At 47.1% G+C, this 23,991-nt stretch overlaps 1 long non-coding RNA gene across 1 annotated transcript in view; it reads right to left on the bottom strand.

The window, feature by feature from the left end:
• LOC112646776 (uncharacterized) overlaps window positions 1–23,991 on the bottom strand; it is a 63,849-nt gene that overhangs the window by 34,799 nt on the left and 5,059 nt on the right. The window contains exon 3 of the long non-coding RNA XR_004816015.2: window positions 1,606–1,738. This is a non-coding gene — a long non-coding RNA (uncharacterized LOC112646776). The remainder of the gene's footprint in view (window positions 1–1,605; window positions 1,739–23,991) is intronic.

Raw genomic sequence — 23,991 nt, 5'->3', positions numbered from 1 at the left:
TATCTTACTATATGGATGTAGTATAATTTATTAAACCAGCCCCTTACTGATGGACACATGGGGTATTTTTCAGTCTTACTATAACAAATGATGCTGCTCTGAGCATTTTTAACATATGTCTTTGCCTCTTATGTGAATATAGCTGTAGAATAAATTCTTAGAAATTTACTTGCTAGATCAAATAATTTGTACATTTAAATTTTTGATAGGATTTTCTAAATTGTATAGTTTGTTGCAAACTATAACCCTCCAACAGTGTATAAGATCACTTGCTCTGACCTAATTTTAGTCATTTTTTGGTGACTCCCAAAGGGGAATAGTGCGCAGAGGTCTCTTCCCTTCCCAAGAACCAGAGAGAAACAAGTTGAAGACCCCAGTGTGCATTTCCTGCTGTCACTCCTCAAGCACGTCACAGCTGCCCTGCGTGCACTCTCCATGAAGCCTCTGCTGGACAGGCAGGTCTGCTGCAGACGATGCTAACTGCTCCTCACTATCCTTCTCCCTCTCTTCCTTTATGAATAAAGCCCCTAGTTTGTTTCTCTGATTGAAGTGTAGTTGACACACAAGGTTCCCTTAGTTTCAGGAAAGCCCCTGGGTTTTCATTGGGCCCCTGGCCACCCATCTGCAGCCTCCCTTGAAACTAGATGAAGCAACGTGACCACGTCCACACCTTCAGGAGGTGAGTGGAAATAACCATGCAGTGTCTGCATTTTTTCCAAGGAAATTGCCTTCCTGACACTTCCTCTCTTTACCCAGCAACCAGAAGATAGGGACCATCCTTGGGTGTCCCGACAAGATGGATGGAACCTGGGTCCCTGGAGACAGGAGGAAGAAGCTCCCCTGTTTTAGCATGGAAGACAGCACACTGCAGACTCACAGGGCTGCTCAGCTTTGAGACCTCAGGAGACAGGGCAGGAATTGGCTACAGTGACAGGTCAGAGTAGGACAGAGAGGCCTGGTTGGAGATCCCACATTAGGTGTCTCCTGCAGACCCCCCAGAAAGAGCACAGAGTGCTTGGGGTCCTCAGGAATGCAGGTGCCTCCACAGGTCAGCAAGCCTGAGTATTCACCTTCGTGGGCTTGCAGTGGTCCTGGGGACAGTGGGCAGGGATTACCCAATTTATAGGCTGTGCCATTTCTCAGTAATTGCCAAGCAGGTTGGAATTTGGAGGCCGAGTTGCCTGGTTCCAGCTGCTCCAGGAACCAAATCACCAACCAACAGCTGGAGCAAACACTCATAAAAAGTCCCCCAACTTCTGCCCTCCATCTGCTCCCTGGAAAACGTTCACAGCCCTCCGCCCACACCAATAGTGCTGATCTGATCTTTCCCATCAAGCTCCTCTGTGGCAGAGCTTTGGAGTTCCTGAGACTTACTAAATCATTTGGCTGCTGGCTTTGAGAGTTTCTGGAACAAAAGGAAGCTGGATGGCAATTAAACCCACTGAGTTTTCTCTCTTTCCTCTTGATTCCTGGCGGACTCCTTCAGATGGAAGAACTCATTCGCGCAAACGGGCAGGATATCGAATCCAGTGAAGCCACAGTTAGAAGGGCTTAGAGCACAGCACGGACAGAGGAGCACACTCTGATTGCTCGTTCATTACTTACCTAATGGATATGTGCTTGGAGTTCTTGCTTGAGGGGCTTGGCACCAGTGGCTGATGGTCCAGAATGAAGATAGCCTCACTCTTAGGGACAGGACCGTCACCTGACACAGACACGTGATAATCACAAACAGGAACTGCAACAGGAAGAGAGTGCGGTGGGTTGAAGAGTCCCTCCTCCTCCCCCCCCCCCCCCCATTCAGAACCTCCAGATCTGATATGATTCCTTTGGAAATAGTATCTTTGCAAAATTTAAGGTGAGGATGGAGATGAGATCGTGCTGGATGGAGGTGGGCCCTAATTCCATGAAATCTTTGTAAGAGACAGGAAAGGACATGCAGATAGACATGGGGGATGAGGCCATGGGATGAGGCGACGGAGACAGGAATGATGCACACACAAGCCAAGGACTGTCACAAATACATGCTAAGAGAAAAGCACAGAACCAATGATCCCTTTGAGCCTTCAGGGAGAGCACAGCCCTGCTGACACTTTGATTTCAGACTTTTGGACTCTCAAACCATGAGGAAATAAACTTATTTTGTTTTAAGCCACCCAGTTTGTGGTCATTTGTTAAAGTGGCCACAGGAAACAAAAACGGGTCCATGAAGACCAGTGCATGCAGAAGGGGAGGAGCATCTTCTCCCTGCTGGATCAGGGCAGGCTTCAAGGGAGAGGTGACAGTTGAAATGAGCCTTGAGGATGATGAAGAATTTGCTGCACCAACAGGGAGGAAGGATGGATTCTAGACAGAAGGAATAGCCCACGAAAGCACACAGACACCGATGAGCACAGCTTGTCTGGAAAACTGATGGAAAGTGGGTGCTGGACATGGCCAAGAGGGGGTGAAGTCGTGAAGAAGCTTTGTACCCTGCTAAAGAAAGTGGCCCTTCTCCTGGAGGCAAGGGGAGGCCCTGATGCTGGTAGAACGGGGAAGACGTGTGACTTATCTTTAACTCAAGGTTCACATATAGATAATGAAGTGACCAGTTCTGAAGGGTACAGCTCAATGAATTCTGAAATACGCATACACCTAGGTCGAGGCACAGAATATTTCTAGTACCCAGAAGGAAGCTCCCTGGAGCCACTTTTCGGCCAGTTGCTCAACTCCCCAGATGCAACCACTCCCCCGACTTTCATCAAAATCCTAGCTTCATTTTGGCTGCTCTTGAACTATATGCACTGAATCATACAGTATATATTCTTGGGTGCTTGGCTTCTTTCACTCAACATTCAGCCATGTTATTGCAAGTATTAGTACTTTATTCTTCCTCTTTCCAGAGTAATAACATTCCATTATACGACAAGCCACAGTGTATTTATTCATTCACCTGTCGGTGGAGAATAGAAGGCTATCACAAACAGATGGCATGAGCACTGGTACATATGTTTTTGGTGAACGTATGCTTTCGTTTCTCTGAGTATGCACCTGGGAGTGGAAGTGCTGGGCTCTAGGGTGGTCACGTAGTCTGCTTTGGTAGGTATCGGGGAGATGTTTTTTAGTAGTATTATCAGAGCTGGGAATCCCCGATAAGCCTATACTGATGGCTTGTGGCCAGTGTCTGTTCTGATTGCTCACTATCTCATCCTGATGGAAGTGGTCCCTGCTGTCCTGGTGGTTACACAAGTACATCTCCTGTGCTTGATCATGGTTGAAGATGGGTTCAAGGAGGGAGGGAAGAAGAAGACGAGTTAAGAGAGCATTGCTGAGTGATGGGGACCTTGGAAATGCAATGAATTGGCAGGTGTTTGGATAGTTGTTCTTGGTGACCAGTTGGCTGCAGGGATTGAGGGGGAGAGGTGAGGTGAGCTCCAAATACTCTGCTTCCTTGGAAGGTTTGGTGGGATTATATCTCAGGAGACACAGAAAGAGCACAGAAGGAAGAACAGATTTGGGGGGAGGGGGTTAGAAAAGGATTCAGGTGGACATCCTTTCATCCTCAGGTGAAGCTGTGGGGGACAGATACCTCTTAGGGTGGCTGATAATTTATAATCCCCCTTCCCAAAGAAAAGCCTCTGGTACCCACTTCTGGGCCCCAGCAGGGCCGTTGGAGCTGCAAGCCTGTTGGTTGCTCAGAGGAAGTCAGCTGACTCGGGCTGAGCCTATAAAAATAATTTTCCTGGGAATCTGAAACTTTGAACTGAGAGAAGCAGAATCTGAAAGTATTGAGGAGAGCCACATTGATGGAAACTTCCAGAAAGGTAATGCCTGAACTCCTGTGGCATAGGTCCTCAGATGCCCTCATTCTGCCTTTCCTGATATTTGGTGGTTTGACAACTGGATCCCTTCAGATTAATGCCTGTTGCTGCCTGTATTAGAGCCAATCAAGTGCCATAACTCATGACCCCAACATCTCAGGGCTTTAACCAGATCTGCGCTATTTCTCCCTCACTACATCTGCCGAGTGCCTTCCTCCATGCCAACATGCAGGGACCGGGATGAATGCATCTGTGGCTGTGTACCCTTTTGGGTCCCTGGATGGAAGGGTAGCATGTGGAAGTGTTGACAAGCCAAGTGTGGAAGGGGAGAGCACCACTTCTGCTCATAATGCAATCAAACATATCTAACTGCAAAGGATTCTAGAAAACACAGCCCAGCCTTGTGCCCAGGAGGAAGGGGAGAACTGTCATCTACACTGCCCCCTCATGCCCACCCCACAGTGTCCAGATTGTATCTGAAATTTATACTTAAAACAAGCATAGGATTCAGCTAGCCAAGGCCTAGGCTCTGAGCTAAGTGGCATTCACTGTCTTTGTTCATTTTAAGACCACTTGCTTTTGTATATATCCAAGCCGTAGGCGTCAGGCCTGTTAACCAGATTCCTGGAAATTCCTCAAACAATAAAATAAAGTGGGTTTGGGTAGGATCCCACTCTCCCCGCCTCAGGCGACTTCTGCTCTCTCCATGTCTTTGCCCCTTTCTCTTCTTTACGATGAGGGGCCCTTTGACTAAGCATGGGTCTCTCTCTCTTTTTGTCATCCCTACACCTTCCATGTTGTTAGGTCTCTGCTAGAAGAACGAGCAAGAGGGGATGCGCGGTGTACTGCATTGCAGCTGTGCTAAGAAAAAAATGTATCTTCAGGGCTTGAGTCAGAAACTTGACTTCTTGATTCCACATTCAGTAATCTGGCCTAATATGCTTGCCTAATACACCCACCAGTGTCCAGGCTGTCAAGGCAGGAAGGCTTCTCTATCCTGAAGCTTTATAAAGGTTGCCTGATAAGTTACAAAAGCCTAAAGGAGAAGCTGAGGGGCAATTACCTCCCTTCCCAGGGAAAGGGAAAGACCCAGGTAATACCTCAGGAGGATTAGCCTTGGGGCAATTACCTCCCTTTCCATGGAAAGACCCAGGTAATACCCAGCTGCAACCTCAGAGTCAAGGGGAAAGGACCAGCCCAAAGGCTGGTCATAGAGGAGGTGGGCAGCTGAGGAACAGACCGTAGTGTTCTCAGATGCTTGGACATCAGTCAGGCCCTCTTCCTGTTTTAGAGCTGAGCCAACTGACTTGCAAAAGCAATTGCCCAAGTGCATAACAGAGTGTAAACATGTGTCCTATTTTCTATAAAGTTATCATAATCACAATTAAACATGGCCACTATCAATACCACCCAGTGGGCCTTGGTGATATTAGTGTCTATTACTCCTGGTCAGGGAACTGGTGGAAACCTTAGCCAGGATGACAGTGTTCTTGCTTGCAGGCCACCTCCTGGGTTCTGCAGGCAGTTTTCTGTGGGCCTCACACTTCCTCTTTTCACACTTGGATAAATTCCTATCCATTGAGGCCTTTGTCAAGTGGTAATTTCTTCTTCTGTCAAGTGATAATTTCTTCTTCTCAGAAAGGTTGTGAAAAGTAAATGCAGAGAATACCTATGTCTAGACCATGGCGAGTCCTCAGTAATCATAACCACTGGATGACAATGGTAAGGGTGATGATGGTGGTAATGGTGATGATGGTGTTGGTAATGGTGGTAATGGTGATCAAGATGATGATGATGGTGGTGGTGGTGGTGATGGTGGTGATGCTGATAATGGTGGTAGTTGTGGTCATTGTTGTTGATGGCATGATGACGTATTTTTGGTTTTCTTTCCTGAAATCTCATTAGTAATAGGCTGAATGAGACTTTCTTTATTTCCATCCAAAGGATTCTATTTTTACTAACCTGAGCCATATTGGAGCCTGTGGCAATAAGAAAAGTCAGGAATACTGATCTTCTATTTAAAATGTTCATTTTTTAAATTATAGAATTGTTTGCATTAGTTTTAAGTTTTTGAAATCTGGCACTAAAAATATTTCTTACTTGAGTACTGAGTTCTTTGGTGGCTCCTTAAATGGTGCAGGTGAGGCAAGTGCCTCAATAGCCCCTCGCTGATTCTGGCCCTGTGCTTTGATGGTGATGCTGACATTTCCTATTGTCCATGTTGTCATGGCTCCATGTTGCTGCTCCTCAGCGTCCCACATGACACTCTTCTGGGGACTCTGACCCTGTCTTTACAGGGCTGTATTTGGCATCTTTATGTTTCTGACCTCGCACAGCAAAGGGAAGTTTGTTTTAAAGAGTTGAGGGCTAGAACAGGGACTTCTTGATTGGGGTCCGACTTATGACACAAGCTCCGCATTGAGTCTGGAAAATGGGCTTCCTGTATTTCTTGTGCAACACAAGTAAATTTCCCTCCATACCCCAGCTGCATGGCTCCATGGACATTTCCGGCGACCCTGCTCCTCAACCACTGCCATGTGGACTAACCCTTGGTCTCTGAGGAATAGATCCTGGGCGGCTGCAAGGCAAGAGCACCCAGGGAAGTCAGCAGCTGGCCGAGTTTTCCAACTGTGGCCGAGTTGGCTCCTGGTTCTATAATCAGACACGATATAGGGCGGAAACTAGGTTTCATCGAGCAGATAGATTTGTGAGGATATTTATGATTCAGATAATGCTCCAGATGTTGACTGTTCTCACATGATTTCAGAAGTTTAGATCTTTAAACAATCTTGGAAATTGTCTCGTCTCCAACAGTTTTTAAACCGTGCTCAGCAGAACACTCAGGTTCCAAGGCTTCGAGGGGTCCCTGGGGCTGGTTCCAAGATTGGATGGTGGAGGGACGAGAGGCTCAGTGGGCAGAACTTTGGGTCCCTCTCCAGCTTCACACAGAACAACTGCATGTGATTTGCTCTACACACAGGGCCTCTGGTGTGTTTGTTTAAAGAACTGAATCTCTGATTAAAAATAGTTTTAAAACCATGAACCCAGTTCAGAGGCTCTCAGTCCTGGCGGCATACTGGGAATCACTTAAGGAATTAAAAAAAAAAATCCAAGGCCCAGGCCCTATACCCAGAAATTCAGATTTAATGGGTCCATGGTGGGGTAGAGGCATCAGTATTCAAAAAAATCTTCCCAGATGACTCTGATGTACCACTGAGGTTGAGGACTGCTAATCTGGGCCAGCATTCTTCTTCGTACACATGGAAAATTGGGGTTTCTGGAGGTCAAGTGGCTTTACATAAAGCCACGTATTAGTTCCTCTGCAGGCTGGATTAGAACCCTGATCTTGTAGCTATGGGTCACTGCTTCTTAGACTCTACAGCACACACACACACACACACACACACACAGGGAAAGATAACCCAGTTATCCTATATGCATGGGATTTTCTATGGTTTCATTTTCACATTTGGACAAATATTTTCAGTCCAACATTTGAGTATCTGCGGGAGAAAAACCTCAACCAGGAAAGGACATTGATATTTATACTTTTGCTGGGAAATAGAGGCATTAAGGTCACAAGTGAGTGGCCCCCCCCCCCCAGACCACACAGATCCACGGAGCACCAAGCAGGCCCAGAGCGCCCGCTCCCAGGCTTGTGGTTGAGCCCGACTGCTTCATGCTCTGAGTTCCGAGTTCCCTTGGGAATGCTGTCCCAGTGCTAACTGGTTGATGAAGACAAATTGTTAATACTGGGCAAGCGTTTTGTGTTTTCCAGGTCAAGCTTAGTTTTTTTTCTCTCTCTAAGAGGAGAAAAAGGAGAGAAATAAGCGTGTAGAATTGGCCTCTCTGAGTACAAAGTGTACATAATTAACCGTTAAAGCGGCCTGCCGATGGTGGCGGTGGGGAGCTGGTAAGAGGCACATGGAAGGCACGACACAGAGAGCCTGGGGGGTGGCTCCGTGCCTGCCCATGGCAGGGGTGACCAGCCCAGGTAGCGCCTGCCTGAGGCCTCACAGCCAACGGGAGGGTGCCTGCAAGTGGGAGCAGAGGCAGCAGGGAGCAGAGGCAGCAAGGGGGAGCTGGAGAAGGTGTGCCGACATCTGAAGTTACAAATGCTTGTGTGTCTCATGGGGAAATGGGGGTGCAGAACGGGGTCCACGTGCCCTGAGGAAATTTGGAAGCCAGGTCCGAAGACATCTATCTGAAGCTTCTGCTTCCACACTTGGAATGCTCTCTCTTGGAAGCCTGGTGCCGTGCAGTGAGAAGCCCAGGCCGCCTTCCGGGGAGGGGGGTGTTGGGGAACACCAGGCCCTGGGAGGTTTTCTTCTTCCACCTCCTGCACAGCCCCCACGACCCTGTTCTTCGCACCCAGCCAGCCCACCTCACAGCATCTGTGGAAGGCACACACCTCATCCCCTGGACTGCTCCACAGCGGCCCTTCCACACTGTCATCCCTCTGTCCTGGCATCCCCTTCACTGGCACATTCCTTCCACGTTTTTAAGTTCAAATTCTCTGGACCCTGAGTGAATCAAATGACCTTTGTGAACATTTTTGAGGTTAGAGATTTCTGGCCAGCTTATGAATTATTTTTCCTATGGGTTAAGTGCTAAGCCCTGAGTAAGTTGGTGTGACCAGGATAAGGCAGCCGGTGGGTGGGAGATGTGGGATCCCAAGGATGGCATATCTTCCTAGGAAGCGGGAAGTTTACAGATACACATAACATACCTACCTGCATACCTGTACGTCTATATTACGTCTCTCTCTGCATCTATACTTACACCTGTACCTGTACAAATGCCTGTACCTGTATTGTATCTATACCTATACCTATGTTTGTCTTCCTTCTTCCCTCACCTTCCTAGGACCTCATGTTGGAGAGGGTTGCATTTTAGGACCATGAAGGACCCCGTCTTACTTGTTTGCTTATTTATTTCCTTTCGTCTTCCATCTCCTTCTTGTTTTCTGTTGACCATCATTCTGATGGATTCAATGCAAACATTTTTGTTGCAGCATAGAATCGAAAAGCTGGACTTCCTGGTTTTGAGTCCCAGATCTGATACTGATGAGCTGGGTGGCTTGAAGCCTCAGTGTATAGAAATGGTCCCTGCCTTAGAGGGTTGCTGTAATAATTGTGTCAAAGGATGCGTGCACAGGCACTTAGAAGTAGGTAGGTATCAGTGTACTTAGAACACTACTGGGTACATGCCCTTCAGAGGGTTAGTTATCCAGTGCATTCTTGCAAAAGATACACCTTGTTCCTCATACTTGGGTACTTACAGGGTATAAGTAGTATCCAGTATGTGTCTCATTCTATTACTTGTTTCACTCAGCGTGTTTCATTCATATATATGAATTATTAACTTTTCTCTGCATTAAATGTTCTTCACAAAGATACTTCTTAATGGCTGCATACTTTTTTTGCACTTAAAAAAAATCAATTCTGTATTCTTGAACACTTAGGTTGTCCCCAGCACTTTGCTATAAAAACACTTCATTCTGTATCCACATTCATACGCTCATGTGTGATCTCCAGGTTTTCCTTAGATGGCATTACTGTAGGTGGGCCAATGGGCCTGGACGTGGTGAGGGGTCTGGCTACATACCACCCACTGTCCCTTCAGCCTGGCTGCACTAACTCAGACTCTGTTAAGCCACGTAGAAGACGCCAGTTTCCTCTTTGTCCTTCATGGTGGCCAACAAGGTGCATTTTCATGGTGAAATATAAACTCTTTGGCCCTGAGATCTTGACCTATAGTCCCCATTGAAGGCAGAATGAGCCTTATCCAAGAAAGCTAACGTTAGAGAAGAGGCAACGTTCAGAGAAAGACAGTGTCTCTCATGGCAGGAAGCAGGAGAACAACACAGAGGGACAGAGAGACCTTAGGTCTCTGATGTCATGGGGACCTCAGCTGAGCACAGAAACAAGAGCTGGTGATGGAAGGAGGCTGGCAGGGCCAGCTGGGGGATGGAGAAGGCTCTGCTGCCTTTCCTGGAAGCGAGCTGCCTCCTGGTTACACATTACGTTCATTGTGATTGTAAGTACGGGTTTGCCTTCCCTAATGGCAGGGTTGGGTAATGATGTGGTGATGGGGCATGCTTTACCCAAGAGGATCTGGGCTACAGATTCCCGATTCAGATGGAATGCTAGGCTGTTTGATTTTCAACTCCCATCATTTGATTGTATTTATTGAGCTGGGAATGTGGGGAGGCTAACTCTCTCTCTGATTTTCTGTGTGTGGGGGGGTTGTTTTTAATTTGGAAGTGCAGCTAGAGAACAGACAGTGGCTATTATTCCCACTGGAAAAGGATCCCTTGACAATGCAGGGGTTGGAATTTGTGGTGGGGTTTTGTAGGGGAGAAGCAAAGGATATCGGTTGGCTTGCCTAAGATGGTCTGGGAGCGAAGTTCAGAGGTTTGAGTACTGGGGGCTCTGAAAGTGAGTCAAGGATCCAGATCTCCCTCCTTTCTCCTACCAACAGCCAGTGAAGGGAACTGGGTGTGTTGCAGGTGCTTTGGTGCTTAAATTGTGTATCACTCAGGAATGCTATCAGCAACAAGTAACTCATTTAAGACCAAGAGCTGGTACACATGGGAGGTTACTTTTCTCACAGGACAATAAGGTTGGAGGAAGCAGTTAGCTAAGCAACATCAATACTCTATAAAGTGGCATCTTGGAGATTTTCTTAGCTTCTACCCCACGATGTTGCAGCTGCTCTGAGTATCTCGTTTTCTGCCCACCCCAATCTCTTTCTACTAAGCATCCTCTTTTAATTTATGGAAAAAAATGGTTCCAATCCTGTTTCAGAGAGCTATATGGTAATCTCGGGTAGGGGCACTGCCTTCAAGCTGCAGGCTGCTGGAGTGGACGGCAGTGAACCCAGAGGAGGTCCCCGTGTATGTCTAACTGCTCACCCCTATCTCACCCCCAGGCAAGGGAAGCAGCTGAGCAGCCAGCTCACTTGGTTCTGAGTCCACAGTCTGACACCTTGTTTAGTTTCTGACACAGGTTATTATTAGAAGGTAACCAGGAATAGAACACTTGCTCTGCCTTGGATGCTCAGATCTGGATTAGAATCTCAGACCCACCAGTTTGGCCTGTGTGACTGTGGGCAAATCTGAGCATGCCTCTGTGCCTCAGTTTCTCCATCTACCAAATGGAAATGAGAATGCATAATCAAGAATTGTGAAGTATAGAGGGAAAGTATGAAATGTCCCCAGTACTGTTCCTGGTACAGCAGGCTCAGTAATTGGTCACCTCTTGTCATGATTCTTGTGGTTGGAGGGGGGTAGCAGAGGAGCCAGTGTTTCTTCCCTGAGGACATGGACAAAGGGAAAAAATAAATGTGATGGCACTTGTCTTTGCTTTTGCTCCCACTGGGGGCTATGATGAGTGTGTAGGCTATGGGTTTAATACACAATATGCATGCTGTGGATTCTAGAACAGCTTTCCACGTACAGCCAGGTGCTCAGGATTAAACCCCTGCAGCACCCGCTATGCAGATGTCAAAGCCCATTATAGGCATTGCAGGAAATTGCACTGGTTGAGATCTTTAATCTGCAAAGAAGGCTCTTCTTATCCACCATGTGAGTGATGATGAACAGATGTGCTGGAATGTAAGCAAATAGGTATGGCCTCCTCTGACAATTACTACCAACCCACTAAAAATTCTGCTTTCGCATTACAGAACAAGGGGACTAGGGACTTGGCATCATGGAGAAACCACTAGACATTGTGGCCTTCCTATGTCTGTAAACCACTGCACCCGGCATCTTGGGGTAGTCAGGGCAACCAGCTCCAGCTGTCCTCCATGGGATGCTTCTTTGGAACGAGCTTCTGGAACAGTTGCGGCATCACCAGCAGTGGTGGAAAGTAAATGGATAAATGGGGGGGGGGGGGCAGTTTTACAAACAAAGCCACATCTGAGCATCTGGATTGAATTTGACAAAGAGTTGGCAGTGGATGGACTCTTAGGATCCACGGAGTTCAAACTCTTATATGACAGATGAGAAAACTATAACCTAGAAGGGAAGTGACTTGCCTAAGGTCATGTAACAAGTTGGTGGTAATGCAATTCAATTCAATCCATTCACCCATCCACCCACCCACCTATCCATTCATCCATCATCCAACCATCTATCCATCCATCCATCCATCCCTCTCTCCATCCATCCACCCACCCCTCCACCCCTCCACCCCTCCATCCATTCATCATCCAACCAATTAAAGATACATGCTTAAGATTTCTGATGTGCTAGGCACCATACTAGGGTACCAAGAAGCATATTGGATCCCCATACTCAGGAAGCTTATGTTCCAGTGGAGGAGACTGGTTATAGCAAATCAGGTGCTGAATTTCAACTGGGATCATTGTTGTGAGAAAAAAATCAGGATTTTAGGAGAGATGATCCTGGGATCAGGAAGCACTCTCAAAGGAAGTAATCTTTAAGCTGAGACCTGAAGAATGAGTAGTACCAGCCAGACAAAGGAAAGGGTGGAGGTAGAAGAGAGCATTTCAAGCAGAAGGAAGTCTCTAACAAGAGAAGGAGCATGGGACACTAAGAAAATGAAGGAAGACTAGAAATGCGGGGAGGCTGGCAGCACAAAAGCTCAGGCTTATAGCTTCCTGGCTGAGCAGTGTTTCCACTATGTTCTGCAGACCCCGTCCCCTGGCTTGTACCTTCCCTAATTCTCTTGTTTGGAAAGAATTGGTAATGAAAATTTTTAGCTGATTCACTCTAGAGAAGGTTCATTCTGGACTGGTTATGGTTTATAAATAATATCCACCTGATACAGCACACATAATAAAGAGATTATTTCCCCAAATAAGAAGTCTGGGGTTCTCCATCCTATGGTGGAATTAATTTCTTAGTGATGGCAGGACCCTGGGTAGCATCTCTCAAGTTTTCCTGACCTTCTAGCATAGTCACAGGGGGCAGGTATTTATTTAGGCATCAGATCATTGTATGATTGCTTCCAAAGGCAGGCAGATGGAGAAGCAACCTCACTCTTTTTATCAGGGAGAAAAACAGTTTTCCAGGAGTCTTACAATATAGTTTCTTTTATTGCTCATTGGCCAAACTGTGTCCTCTGCTAGCTGTAAGAGAGGCTGAAAAGTGGTTGCCTGGGGAGATAAGGAAAAGAGATTTGCCTATGGCTGCTGGACCACTAGCTGACACTCTGTCACATGCCTTTAGCTGTTAGGGCAGTAAAGCCACCTGAAGGAACGAATCTTTCCATTCCCAATTATGTAGTCCTGGTGATTATTACCTATTTTTGCAACTCATGTTTGTTAGTATTTCAGTGTGTGATACGGTGACTTGCTCAACCTGGTGAAGAGCAACTGGAAAGTCAAATGGAGAAAAAAAAATAACCCCAATCCCTACTTCACAGCATAAAGAAACATTGATTTAAAATGTATCAAAGAGGGAATCCCTGGGTGGCTCAGAGGTTTAGCGCCTGCCTTTGGCCCAGGACGTGATCCTGGAGTTCCGGGATCAAGTCCCACGTCGGGCTCCCTGCATGGAGCCTGCTTCTCCCTCTGCCTGTGTCTCTGCCTCTCTCTCTCTCTCTCTCTGTGTCTTTCATGAATAAATAAAAAAATAAATAAATAAAATGTATCAAAGATCTAAATGCAAGAGCTAAAAGTATGAAGCTTCTAAACTTCACAAACGTGGAGTAGGCAAAGACTTCTCAGACATGTCAGAAAACAAAATAAAAAAAATCGATAAATTGAAATTCAAAATTTAAAAAATATTATTAAAAATGAAAAAGCATGGGGATCCCTGGGTGGCTCAGCGGTTTGGCGCCTGCCTTTGGCCCAGGGCGCGATCCTGGAGTCCCAGGATCGAGTCCTGTGTCGGGCTCCCTGCATGGAGCCTGCTTCTCCCTCTGCCTGTGTCTCTGCCTCTCTCTCTCTCTCTCTCTGTATCTATCATAAATAAAATAAAAATAAATCTTTAAAAAAATGAAAAAGCAAACATCAGGTGGAAGGAAATAGCTACAATACATATACTTAGATATTGTTGTGTGTCCAGAATACAAAAGAACTCTTACAAAGTGATATTAAAAAGACAATTACAAATGACCAAGAGAAGGAGAATATCCAATAGACACACAAAATGCTCAACATCATTAGTTATTAGTAAACACAAATTTAAACTAGTGTGGAAATATTACATGCCCACCAGAATGGCTAAAATTAAAGATTGATGCTACCAGGTGTTGGCGGGGATAAGGAACAACTGGAACTCTCATATATTGTTGGTGGGTATATAAAATGGACAGCCACTTGGAAAGGCAGCTTGGCAATTTCTAATAAAGTGAGAGAAATTAAAACACATGCTTACAAAAGGACTAGCATGCAAATGATCAGAGCAGTTTTACTGATAGTGGTCAAAAGCCTCCTAAAACCCTAACATCCATCAACAGGTTAATTAATGGACAATCTGTGATAAATCCATATGATGGAGCAATACTCAGCAATAAAAAGGAGCAAGGTTCTGATATGCAAAGCAATATTGATGAAGCTTAAAATATTATCCTGTGTGGAGGAAGTGAGATAGAGGAGTACATACGGCATAATTCCATTTAAAAGAAGTTCTAGAACAGGCGAAATGAATCTATAGCTTTGACATCAGATGAGGGGTAGCCTGGAGTAGAAGGATTGATTTAGAGGGGCCATGGGGATTTTTGTGGCGATATAAATGAATGAAATAAACTGTATGTTCATTGGGGTTATGGCTGCATTGTATATACATTTGTCAAAATTTGAAATGGACGCATCTTATTGTAAATAAATTTTGCCTCAATAAGATTGATTTCAAAAATCTGTCCCAAAGCAGAAAAATGTGTATTCATGTTACCCTCAGGCTAATGGAAATGTCTACTGGGCTCTTAAAATAATGGCCACATTTTAATCTTTGTGGGAGGTGTAGTGAGAGCTGAGATCTTTCCAGGGCGGCTGCAGTATCATAGCTGGGTGTTGGGCAATCGCTCTGAATGTGGTTATTATTGGGAAAATGTGTCTGCATAATGCAATCAGGGTTTGCTAGAGCCTCAACCTCATTATGAGCTTCACTAAAGCAAGAGTTGGGGAATCTGGCTACACACACACACACACACACACATACACACACAGAATCACACACACACACTCCAACTCCCTCCACCCTGAAATACAGAACATAGATTTATCTGTTCTCTGTAGAGAATGAGGAATAGGGAGAGTCAGGCCCCTGGGGCTGGAATATGAGACCTGCCATCATCCTTGGTTGTTACTGTCATTACAGGAAGGGCTGCCATTTATGAAGCATGTCCTTCGTGCAGACGCTACACTATCTGCTCTAGCTACACTGTCTAATCCAAGCCTCTCAGCATTACTGTGAGGTAGAGAACTGTCTTCTGATTACGGGGAAGTCAAATCTCTAAGAGAGTCACGCTCAAGGCAGTAAGTTATGGTCTCAGTTGTTCACTCCTCCCTATATCCATGCCTTTGGGTGTGACTGTGAAGGGCTCTCCCACTGTGGACTGGGCAGCATGCTTCACCCCTGGACCTTGGCCTCATCCACATGACTTGCTTTGGCCAATGGGGCATTAGCCAGCATGAGGAAAGTAGGAGCTTGATATGGGCTCCCGCACTGGGATGTGTTCTCCTGTGTCTTTGCCATGCCATGAGGACGTGCCTGAGTTTATGAGAAACAATGCGGCTGAGTTGATTTCGCATTTGTCCTGGCTGTGGCCAGTCCGAATCAGCCACAGCCCACCAATCTCAGTAATGTGAGCAAACCCAGCACAGATGAGCAGAGCTGACCCGCAGCTCACCCCAGATACATGAGCAACATACATTTACTGTCCTCAGGACACTGAGGTTTTGTGGTTGGTTATTATGCAGCACTATTACATCAAGAAGTAACTATATGCCTTCATCCTTTGGAGCATACTGAAGACCTATCTGGGGCATCTCCCAAGGGCAGAGTTGTAGGCACACATCAATTTCTTCTCCCAACGGAGCGATCTGAAGCCCTAAGAATCCTGGCCCCAGTGTCCCAAATTAGGCTAGTCAAACGCTGGGTCATGGAGCACAGAGGAGTGGTTAGTCCATTTAGAGAGTAGCAACCAAATTACAAGAAGATACACGTTTTAAAATGGAAACAAATGGGACCAGAGCTTCTCGATTATCTGTGTGCACCGACTAGGAGCTTGTCCTCTTGATGATGCTATAGACCGTCATTGTGCAGGCCTGGGCGGGCCTGGGTCCTGTGTTGGTAACTCTGAGATGCTGCTGATGCTGGTGGTCCAGGAACCACATTTTGAAAAGCAAAGGATGAGATTTCCTGCTAGACTGGAATAGACAAATCATCAGGGTCCCATGCCCATCTTAAGAGCATGTTTATTTTTGAGGACATTGATTTCAAATGTGTGTGTGTGTATGTGTTGGGATGTGCACACTTAAAAAAATGGGATCCAAGAAAGTGAGGAACACTGAACCAGAACCAGAAGCAGGACTCGTGTCAAAAGACAAATACGCTCAGGTGGAGTTTGGCTATGGATCATTTTGACTATATTTTAAACATCAGAACGTCACTGTGAGGGACATATGCCTTATCTAGTCCCACGGTGCTTCCATTACGAAAATTTGAACCTGTGCCATTTCCTGTGGTGAGGGCTTACACAGAGGGGTGAGAAGGGCACATCTATTTTGGATTCTCATTTCAAAACCTCCCAATATCACCGAAATCAACTGGCACAAACAGAGGGCTTGGAAGTTTCTTTCATAGAAATGCAAAGTGTGCCTATCAATGAAGCGCATACAACCGGGGCGGAAGAGCCCACCAATGGCCGCTCCATCAACTTTGGCAGATGTATACATTATGCCTTTTGATCTCCAAGGATGCTGTATTTAGATGACATAATGCGCTTTTGGTTATCTTTCTCCAAGGTAGAAGGGACGTAAGCAGATATCCACTTTTGCAAGATAAAATTAGCACCTCTTTGCTGGAAGATAAACATTTTCAGCAGGAAAGCTCTGATTAAAGTACAAAGCAGCCAAGGGGTATGAGGCTGTACCCCTTTGAGTGAAATTCCTATTTATAATAAAAGGAAATAGCATTGGTATGACATAGGGCGGGGAGGCGCAGCCACTGTTCCCAGCGTTGAAGCGGTGGCTCCAATGGCAGCCATTCTGCAGGGTACCACCAGGGTTTGGTTCTATGAACTGGGGATCAGGGTAGGAAAGTGGAGAAGGATGCTCTGTGCACAACCTGACTCACAGCAAGGGCTCCTCTGGGCTGTGGCACCTTCCAGGGCTGCTGCGAGCAGCCGTGCGGTTTGCTCCCTGAGCCTCCATCCTTGGCCAAGGGGTCATTGGGGTGGCAGTCCCACCCACCCACGGGAAGCTCACCAACCCCTCACTCCATGTAGGGCTTACTCTGCCCAGAGCGCAGTCACCCCGATAATTTTCGCAACAGCTCTGGTGGCCCTGCCTGTTCCTCCAGGAGCTTTTCACGGATTCCCACTTCTGTGCTTTGCCCACAGAGTCCCGGCCCTGGCCAGTCTTTCGCTCTCCACCTTTCACCCTATAGTAGAGGCCGTGGGACTGTGCGTGGAAAGAGTCTGGGGCTGCTCACATCTGGGGAAACCACGGAGGTTTGCACTTTGCTCTAGACTTTTCATTTTTCTCCACTGGATGGCTGTTGTTCAAATCAGGAAATGTCAGCTCAGGAAAGCTTCACCAAGCTGCCTTTGCTCGCCGAGCCTCCCGGTAGACTGGTAGCTACTCTTCCTCTTCTGTAGGAGGCATCCAGGGAGCTGGACAAGTATCTGCGGTTGTCTGCTGGGTGCCCGTGGCAGACACCAGTGGGGACCTGCTCGGGGGTGGCCCTGTCCTTGCCAACCAGCAAAAATGACAGACCAAAGTGTGGCAAGGGTGACAGGAAGGGGATATCTCTGGGGAGAGGCCAGAGCTACTCTAGGGCCCGGTATTCAGAGGCAGCCAGATGAGAAAGGAAGGCAGGTGAGGAGGAACCATGTGTGTGCAGCGGCTCAGAGATATGGCTAACTGAGGGAGGCCTGGTTGGCTGGGCCACAAAGACAGGACAAGACCACTGTGGGGCCAAAACCCAATAACTGGAGTGCCATGAGTCCCTTGGGTCGTTCTGGCTGCACTCCATGAACGATGGGTGGCCACACGGTCCACTTTGTCCATCCCCAGTTGGGGCTGTTGTCCCACCTATGCCCAGCAGTGTGCAGGTTTGAAACAGTAGATGTATTTCCCTCTCTGAAGGACTTTGAGCAAAAGGATGACACACTGACCTTGGGGAGTGAAAGGCCATCCCAGCTGCTGTGTGAGGTTGGCTCCAGGGAGCAGGTGCGGACAGGGGAAGAGCAGCTGTTGACCGGGTCGACTGTACCGGGGAAAGAAAGCAATCTGGTGTTTTGGCGGAGACCTGGACACAGGCTCTGCACTGGCATTAGTCCGGGAGGCAGAGTGTCTTGGGGGTCCCGGAAGGTCAGGGGATTAGCAGGGTTTTAGTTGTGATACGGCCAGTGGGTCCCCAAACCCACCTGTGGTTGTCTCCCCAGTTCTGGAGGGTGTATGTGCAGTGGATATGCTGAGCCACTGGCAGCACCCAGGGCAGGGGGCATGGTGGGGAGAGGAAGGGGCCTGTCTAAGGGGATTCCACAGCTGAGGACAGCCATTCTGAGTCCCCGGGGTGCTGCTCCCTGGCCTCTGTCCCGGGCATCCCCAGAGTACATACCGTCTGGAGGATGGGCTGCCTGCCTACCAGGATTTCCCCTCGGGTCTGGGCTCACCCTTCAGAGGACCTGTGTTGACTGTTTCTCCACTTTGGTTGCAGTGGCCTAGGAGACACGCAGAACCTGCCGACACTCCCTCAGCACCCAGCTAAAAGGGACTCCAGACTTGTAAGGATGGATCAGTCCGTTGATACCCTCTATGATAATAATGATAGCAACGCTGACCTGGAGTTTACCCTGTGCTCATTTTAAGGGCTGCAGATTCAAAGCAGGTAGTGATTTGGCTCGGGGCCCACTCTTCCTGCTTTGGAGGGTCCTCCTTCCTGCCCCTCCCCGGCATCAAAGCTCTCATGTCCTGAAGCTCTGCATCAATTCTGGCTTTTGCATGCAGGTAGTCACTTGCACCATGGTATGAACTTCTGTCCCTGCCTTTCCATCCCTCTTGGGGAAGGCATTTTATGACTTACATCTCATTGTGAATGAATAAGACTTATTTCCAGGAGCAACATTCAAGTAAAAGAGGCAGAGTCAGGAGGGGCTTGCTAGGTGTACCTGCACCATAACGTTCAGACCACCTCTGATGCCCTTCCCTGAGCAACCTTGGCTTCTTTGCCATCTGCTTTCTGGGCTGCCAAGCCCCTGGAGCTGCACCTGCTCCTGCAAGGAGAGTTCCTAGAGACCTACTGTGACACACCTACCACCCACCTTCACACCAAGCCTCTTTCATGGCAGGCACACATGTGAAGGGTCTGTCACTATAGAGATAAGCAGTGTTCAATGCCTTCATGTCTCTGAAACTAGCTTCCCTGTCATCACCTGTGCTTAGCTCGTCTGGGAAAACAGGCCCCTTACTGGGTTCCCTCCTCCAAAAATAATAGTTTTTTAAATTAAAAAAAAAAAAGGATTTGATATTCAATACATCAAAGAGAGGAAGAAATACTTTGATGTAATTTTGATTTTACAGTTTAGCATTGATTTTATTTTTATATTTTTTAAAAGATTTTATTTATTTATTCATGAGAAACACAAAGAGGAGAGAGAGAAAGAGGCAGAGGGAGAACCAGGCTCCATGTAGGGAGCCCAACGTGGGACTGGATCCCGGGTCTCCAGCATCACGCCTTGGGCTGAAGGCAGAGCTAAACCGCTGAGCCACCTGGGCTGCCCTGATTTTATTTTTAGTTATATCTTGGTCAGTCTTGTTTTGGTCTTTGACTTAATCCACCCCTGGCTACTTCATGGATTCTCCTTGCTTAAAACCTCTGAGAGTTTGTGTTGTTAGAAGAAATATTCCCTCCAGGTTCTCAGGTATCAGCTGATCAATGTTGACATTTAATCCAGTCCAGGGCAGGTTGAGATAAGCCCTGAAAAGATTATGAGGCTGTCCCTATACCTGTATGAAATTCAACATAAAAGCAATACTAAACCATGAAAAAAGCCATAAGGAAATCCAGCAAAGAGCTGACAGTAGTGATTATATTTTATAGTAGGCATATTTAATGTGACTTGCTTCATTGGTTCATCTTTTAACTGCTTCTCTGATTTTTTCCAATTTTTTAGTCATATATTTCTCCATTTTCCCTTCTATTGCCTTGTGATTTTCTTGTTAATCTACAGAGGTTCTTTCTGTTTCTGGGCTTCTATGCTTTTTCAGCCATCTCACTTATAAACTTAGATATGTCCTTAATCAGCAGAAGTGTTTTCTCCATAGTCTCTGTAAAGAATTCTCTTAATACTAATCTCATCTATAAAGCCATTCTCCAAGGGATGCCTGGGTGGCTCAGCGGTTGAGTGTCTACCTTTGGCTCAGGTTATGATCCCGGGGTCCTGGGATTGAGTCCTGCATCAGGCTCCCTGCAAGGAGCCTGTTTCTCCCTCTGCCTGTGTCTCTCTGTGTGTCTCTCATGAATTAGTGAATGGAATCTTTAAAAAAAAAAAAAAAAGCGCCATTCTCCTCCAGAGAATTTGTGATATAAGTTAAATTAAAGAAAAAAAAATGTCTTCCTCACCATGTCTGTAAAAGTCTGAGTTCATGCAGTTCTTTCAGTTCAAAAGCAAAGATCCTAGGGCCATTTCTACCAAACTTTAGCCTCTGGGATGCTGCTTGGGCATAGGTGCTTCATGTTCCCCTGGGGAGCTCCTTAGTGCCATTAAAATGTATCAAAGGTCATCAAAGGCTGATAGCCTTTGCCTCTGTTTTGTCACTACTGGAAATCTCTCTGCCCCAGACCTGCCTTGAATAAACTGAAATACGACAAAAAGCTTTCTGGATAAAATATTCCTATTACAGAGATAAACATGTAACACAAACATGAAATCATGCAAACACCCACAATAGGGAGGGGTGTGGCTCCCCGTTAGAACATTGCACATGGGGCGAGGTACGTGTCAGAGCAACAGGGCTGTGTGGAGGGCACAGCTACATCTACCATCACAACTATGTGCTTATCAGGAGAAATTCATAGAAGGGGTTAGGAAGAGAAGACATGAGACTTTAAGATATGTTACAGGACACATCAAAATAAAAATCTTCTGCACAGCAAAGGAAACAGTCAATAGAACTGAATAAAAAGCAACATATAGAATGGGAGGAGATATTTGCAAATGACATCTCTGATACAGGGTTAATATCCAAAATCTATAAAGAACTGATATAGCTCAAGACTTCAAAAAACACAAATAATCCAGTTAAAATGGACAGAAGAGGGGCACCTAGGTGGCTCAATTGGTTAAATGTCCAACTCTCAGTTTCAACATAGGTCATGATCTCATGGTGGTGGGATTGAGACCGGTGTCAGGCTCCATGCTTAGTGTTTACTGCAGAGTCTGCTTGAGATTCTCTCTCTCTCTCTCTCTCTCTCTCTGCCCCTCACCTCTTCCCTGTTGGTGGGGAGGGATGGGCAGAAGACATGACCAGACATTTCTCCAAAGAAGACATCCAAATGGCTGACAGGCACATGAAAAGATGCTCAACATCACTCATCATCAGGGAAATGCAAATCAAAACCACAATGAGATACCACCTCACACCTGTCAGGATGGCTAATTCAACACAGAAAACAGCAGGTTTTGGTGAGGATGTGGAGAAAGGGGAGCCCTCGTGTACTGTTGGAAGGAATGCAAGCTGGTGCAGCCACTGTGGAACACCATATAGAGGCTCCTTGAAGAATTAAAACTAGAACTACCCTATGATCCAGCAATCTTACTATTGGATGTTTATCCAAAAAATATGAAAACACTAATTCAAAGGGATATATGCACTCCTGTATTTATAGCAGCATTATCTATAATACCAAATTATGGAAGCAGCCTGAGTGTCCATCGACAGACGAATGCATAAAGAGGTGGTGCATATATATTCATGATAGAATATTCTTCAGTCATAAAAAAGAATGAGAGCTTGCCATTTGCAACAACATGGATGGAGCTGGAGTGTATTGTTCTGAGTGAAATAAGTCCATCACAGAAAGACAAATACCACACCATCTCACTCATATGTAGAATTTAAGAAACAAAACAAATGGACAAAGAAAAAAAGAAAGAAAGAAAAAAGCAGCCTTTTAACTGTAGAGAACACACTAGTGGTCACCAGCGGGGAGGTGGCTGGGGATGGAGAAAACAGGTGATGAGGATGAAGGAGAGCACGTGTCGTGAGGAGCGCCGGGTGATGCATGGAAGTGCTGAATCACTATGTACATCTGAAACAAGTATCACACCGCATGGTAACTATACTGGAATTAAAATTAAAACTTAAGTAAAAAAAAAAAAGAGAGAGAGAGAGAGATACATTATAGAAAAGAATCACCCACAATCCTACCATGTTCAGGTTTCTTATGTTTGCAAAATTTCAGCATCATTTTCTTTACAGATGCCAGCACTGTAGGGGTGTCCGGGGTGGCTGAAAACAGTGTGCTTGTGTTGAGGTGATGTTTCAGGGGTACAAGGTTCTATTTGGTAGTTGGAGGAAGACGGTAGGAAGGAAACATGGGGATCAACTCATACAGTGGGGGGAATGGACCCAGAAATGAGGAGCAGCTTGTCCCCGGTCATGTAGCAGGTGCCTGGCACCAAACAGAACCGAGCCAAGCCCAGGTGTCCTGCGGCAGCGCTCCTCCGACTCCACCACGCCAGACCACCGTCGACCTTCCCGCTAGCCTTTGCAGTCACGGGGCAGCATCTTGTTTCTTAAGAAGGAGTTCCTGCTCTCCACACATTCAGGTGTTTTCCTTCCATAGTCTGATTTAAATGGCGATGCAATAATTGATACTCAGTACAAACCAGCTCTTTGCCCATCTCTGCTTCCCTTTTCTGGCCAGGGAAACTGGGATCCAGAGAGGGCAAGCTACTTGCCTGCGCAAGCCCAGCTCAGGAGGCAGACGTGGGGTTTGAACCTGGTCTGCCCGACGCCCAAGCCCCCTCCAGCCTTGCCGCCCAGCCTCTGCGGGTGGGAAGGCCCCCGGGCTGGAGCGGCGGGGGCTGTTTATTGTTCCTGTGGCTCTGTGCAAGTGTCAACACATTGTTTGAAGGGTGAGGGCTGGTGGACTTTGAAGACAGTAGAGCAAGAGGGCTCCCGCAGGGGGTTGTTGTCCAAACAGATGCAACAGAAACCAGAGGGCGGCCGGGGTGGCCAAGAGGCTGGTGGGTGGCCGGCGAGCCTGCTGGGCTCCTGTGCCGTCTTGTGATGACATGTCATGTGACCACCGAGGCCAGGCCTGGGGCCTCCACACCATCCCTCCCTGTGAGGGCTGGGGCCCGGGCCACTGTGCCCACCCTCCCTGAGGGCACTGAAGATATCTGTTGCCAGCCCCACTTCCGTGGGCAGATGCAGGGGCCCACACTGGCTGCCCCCAAAGGCTCTGCTATCCCATGTTTGAGAACATGGTCCAATTCCCAGGTGGATTCCCGAAGCGAGCCTCTCGGCCTCGCTCACCTTGTGAGTGGAGAGGGGGCCTGGTTGTGGGGCTGAGGTCCTCGACTAACACCTAGTGTCTGCTAAGTGCTGGAGATGTGAGGTGCCCTCTTCCTGCCCTATTCTATGCCATCCCGAGCAACTCCATGAGGTGGGACCATCACTACTCCACTTGGCAGGTGAGCATTTGGAGGCTCAAGATGGTCAAGTTAATATGCCCAGGAGATGGACTAGAGCTCAACTCTGGGTGGTGTGACCCAAGCTTTATCCCTAAAATCACAGCACTGAGCTACATCCAAGCTCTTGTTGGCTTTGGCTCCTGACCTTGTGAACTTGCCACTGTCCATCCCTCTGGTCTTCGGAGGCTGACCTCTCTCTGCCTCCACAAAATGAAGGCAATGTGAGTCTGCCTCCTGGGTTGTCGGGCGGGAGGGGGGTGGTCAGATTGGCTTTTCCTGTAAGCTGCCGCAGCAGTGCAAGGCGCCTGGCATCCAGCATCGCCTCCCCGAGGCCGGCTGTGAGCTGT

The sequence above is a fragment of the Canis lupus genome, chromosome 5 (assembly GCF_003254725.2).
Source record: "Canis lupus dingo isolate Sandy chromosome 5, ASM325472v2, whole genome shotgun sequence".
In the NCBI taxonomy this organism is placed as follows: Eukaryota; Metazoa; Chordata; class Mammalia; order Carnivora; family Canidae; genus Canis; species Canis lupus.
Note: the sequence above shows the minus strand (reverse complement) of the source record. Positions and strands in the feature narration are given on the sequence as shown.